Genomic DNA, 4,411 nt, shown 5'->3' with positions numbered 1-4,411 from the left:
TTTTTTTTTTTGTTTTTCTATGCTAAAATGCATCATGACTTTCCCAACAACCTAATGTGAGGAATATATTCACGTTGGAACATTCACTTTACAAGCTAAGTGACATATGCGATTGAATGTATAAAAGAAATTAAACAAATTAAAATTTAAAACATACTAAATTTATGATTACATCAGATACAAAGTTCTAATTGTGCTGCAGGTGTAAAGATGACATGAAATATCATCTTTGTGTTTCAAGTAGGAAATTTAAAACAACAATGAAATTCAGTTTCCTTGACTTTAAAACTGATGAGAAATAACACATTAAAACAATGTTAAAAATGGGGAATGCGTTTGGGGAATAAGTTAATGTTATTTCAGAAAGTGATACTAGTAGACTAATTGGGTTCTCAGGGGCCTGTTTATGGATTTAACTGCCTTGTTTCTTGCTTAACTGAAAATAATTTCACTCCCAATGTCTAAATCTAGGTCTGAGGTATAATCAGCACAGGCTTCCCAGAGGAAGAAAGAACTAGAGAACATAAAAGCATTAAAAATTGTAATGGACACTAGAGACGAAGCGGAAAGTGTGGGAGGGGAAGAGCATAGGAAAGGAAATTTGGAGGAAAAGCAGAGAGGTAAGACACTTGTGGGACACAGATCTGGTTTATTATCTATTGATGAGGATGTGTATCGTATTCTCTACTGAGCTGGACTGAGGTGTACCTCATGCTTCGTAAAGTCTCATGCTTCGTAAAGTCTCATACAGCAATGGACTGTATGAATACTGCTACTACTAATAAATAAAAATAAGAGAGAAAAAAGCAAAAACAGACATGCTTTCTAGGGTACAAAATGCAAAAAATGTTTGGCGAGGGCTATGTGTATATGTCTGGTCTGGCCCCTTCATGTCGTTTGGAGGAACCCAGTTGAAGCACGAAGGTGAGTGTGTGCAGCTATACAGAAAGCAGGCTGGAACTGGACCTGCTGTGCACCGCACCACGATGGCAGTGCACCCAACTATGCTGCATCCTTCAGGGAGCAGACAGGGGAGAGATGTAGAGAGCTAAAGGGATGTACGGAATTCTCATACAATTTATAGTCACCGTCATTTCGACTGAACAGCTTGTGGCCCTTGGAAGAGTGAAAAGTAAAGAGAAAACAGGAAAAAATATATACGATGTTGGAGTTCTGGAGTTCTGAGACAATTAGGAATTGTGGATCTAATCATTTAAAAGCACTTCCATCACTAAACAAATAGTCTGTTTACTCCTAACTGCCTAGCAGGCTCAGAGCCAGTTACAGTTCCTCTGTCTCATGATGACACCCACGAGAAGGCAGGTGTGTGTCTGCGTGCCCACTGCCTAACAGGAGCCCAGTGTAAACCAGCTCCTGACACCTTCTCAGCATAGCCTTCGAGTTCTACATGGCTGGCTTCTTTTCCCTGCCCAGTGCTACGTCATTTAGAGCCTTTGCAAAATTCACCACTCAGTTATAAAATCACGCACTGAAGGAAACACTGAAATCATTCTGAAATGTATTTTTATTAGTTTTTTTTGGAAGATATTTGCTATATAGGGTACGTGCACTTGTGGGAGAGAGAGACACAGAGAGGGAAAGTGAAAAATCACTGCCCTAGAGAGGATGGCCATGCCACAATTCATTCTCCTCTTGGGATTTTGGGCAAGCATGCACACATGTCCAGTGTGAGTTTCAAGTCACGGGGCCCAGGACTTGAATTGCGGTCAGCCATGTGGGAGTCCAGCACCTTAACCACTACGCTACCTGCTGGTCTCCTGAAATGTATTCTAAGAAATGCAAAATATAAACTCTCATCCACCTAATAATTAGTGGTGTCAACAGTTCAGATAATCCATGTGTCTGTGTTTCTCTTAGCCCCTCTGTTATAAAAAGCCCAGAGACTACAAAGCTTTTCATACATTCTTTTGGAACATACTGCAATAAAAGACCTTTTGACATACAGCCTAAGCTCAGCTACTGAATGAAGTTGGGCTTAAAATATTTTTTAATGACATAAAGTATGTTTTTCCTTCTTTTAAAAAGCCTATAAAAGAATTCTTATGATCATTTTCTAATACAAAATACTAAAACAGTTTCAGACAAGGTGACTCTAGCTGAAATTTAATTAAGAGAAACACTGACTCTCTTTGTACTTTTTTTTCTTTCTCAATTAGTGCCATGAAAAAGGCTTTTCTTGTTAAAATGATGGAGACTCAAGTGGGGGAGACAACTGAATTCAGACCAAAGCAGGCCCAGAGAACTTGGGTGCAGGACTTCTTTGGACCTGGAGGTAGCTCTGAGTAGAAGATACCAAGTATGTTTCTTGGTAGAAGAAAAAGAAAAATGTCCCTCAAGTGGGACATTTTATCAACACTCATCAACAAAACAAACAAACAAACAAAAAACAGTCTAATTTATACCTTTTTCACTCCTTAGTCTCCTTCTATCATGGTTTGAATGCCCATTACCTCCCAAACTTAATGTTGAAATTTAATCGTCATTGCAACAATATTACTGTAAGATGTAGCACCGTGAAAATGTAATTAGTCCATGAAGGCTCTACGCTCATGAATGGATTAATGCTGTCATTGCAAGAATAGGTTTATTATAAAGGGGCATTCGGCCCTCTTTTACTTTCTCTCTTGCCCTCTCTTTGCCCATGGGATGGTGCAGCAAGAAGGTGCTTGGCAGATGCCAGTTCCATGGGCTTCTCAGGCTCCAGATTGAGGAGATAAATTACCCAGTCTGGGCCAGCCATAATGGTGCAGGTGGCAGTGTGACACTGTATGATACCAGAGTGATGTGGGAGGCCTGGGTTCAGATCCCAGGTCAACCTGCACCTGACAGGTATGCCTGTGTATGCCCATTATCCTGGCTGGGATCTGGGGGACTTGGGGAGGGTTACACTATGGGGAGATCCTGTCAAGATTATCTGTCTCTCATGAAATCAACTGACCAATCAGTTGAGCAAAAAACTTAAGAAAAATTACCCAGTCTGTGGGATTGAGTTATAGAAGCACAAAGCAGACTAAGACATTTACTCACTGAAGCCCCACATATACTTGGGACTACGCTTGGCAATGGACAAAGTCATGCCCCTTTAAGAACTCAACATTCTTTGTAATTTTAACTTACAGCCTATAAGGAAGGGTCATTAATTTTTTTTTTTTTTTTTTTTTTTTGGTTAAGAGAGATTCTTGCTACAGGGCTCATGTGCTTGTCAGAGAATAGAGATGGAGAGACAGAAAGTGAGAAATTACCCTCCAGAGTGTATGGCCATGCCACAATCCCTTCGCCTCCATTCTCCTCTCAGAATTTTGGGCATGTACACGCACCTGGCATGAGTTTTAAGCTGCTAGGACTTGAACCATGGTCAACTATGTGGGAGTCCAGCAATATAACCATTAAGCCAACTGCTGGTCCCTGGTCATTAACTCTTTTGGGCTCTGAAGGGCTCCTCATCAGGCCGTCTAAACAAGAGTTTACTAAAATGCTGCAGACACAGAGCTGATGGAATAAATGAACTTCTTGAGATGCCGTGCTGGCCATTTGGGAATGAGGCAGACCTGGAAAATTACAGGCCTAATGAAGTCGCCCATTTTCACAGGTTCCTTTGGTGTTTTTGTCCCCATCTGAATTCCTCTTAATATTCCTGTCAGCACAGGAGAGATATATTTGTTACACCAGTGAGTCACCATGGGAAGAACGAGCAGTCTGGCAGCAGCGGAAGCCAATTCACCTGACAGTTATATCACTTCTCTCTGAAGACAAACGCAGTTTGGTGGCAGACAATGAGGAATGACTCACGTTCTAATCACTCCTAAGCTCTGAGGGAATCTCCAAATGAGGTCTTACTTGGATTGACAGACCGTTTTTGAGGGAATCAATCAGATGAACAAACATTTATAAGATTTTTTTGTTTAAGAAAGGGAAAGGTGGTTGGCTTATTTCTGTGGTAAAGGTAAGGTCTGAGGGGTCAAAACTCATTTCAGACATAGAACAAATATAGGACTCTGCATCCTGATGTTTAAGCCAATATACAAAAATAATTCAATGAGATTATCCTAAAATTAATTACCAGAAGAATCATTATACTGTGAATTTAAAAACTTTAAATAGTAGAGACATACTGAATGTGGCATTTGGGGGGATCAGAAATTGGGTGTGTTAAACAGAGGAACCCCAGGGTGCCACAGCGTGAGATAAAGGGCTAACCACTAGATTAATATTTCGAAGCTGCAGTCTGGTGTTAGAGGTCCCTAACATTGCTTTCGTCTTCCCCTACCTGGCTTGCTCTTCTTTTCAGGGCCCAGTACCCTGGGTCACCGGGAGACCACCTGTTCTACCTGCATCTCAGCAAAGGCCCACAGGACGGGCTGTCAGAATCTCAAATGAGATTTCCATCTCT

The 4,411-nt window shown here is 41.0% G+C and overlaps 1 protein-coding gene across 4 annotated transcripts in view; it reads right to left on the bottom strand.

Moving 5' to 3' along the window:
• FRMD6 (FERM domain containing 6) overlaps positions 1 to 4,411 on the bottom strand; it is a 103,336-nt gene that overhangs the window by 16,837 nt on the left and 82,088 nt on the right. The window lies entirely within an intron of this gene.

The sequence above is a fragment of the Tupaia chinensis genome, unplaced genomic scaffold (assembly GCF_000334495.1).
Source record: "Tupaia chinensis unplaced genomic scaffold, TupChi_1.0 Scaffold000688_1, whole genome shotgun sequence".
In the NCBI taxonomy this organism is placed as follows: domain Eukaryota; kingdom Metazoa; phylum Chordata; class Mammalia; order Scandentia; family Tupaiidae; genus Tupaia; species Tupaia belangeri.
The sequence above is the reverse complement of the archived record's forward strand: the minus strand, read 5'-3'. Positions and strand labels throughout refer to the sequence as shown.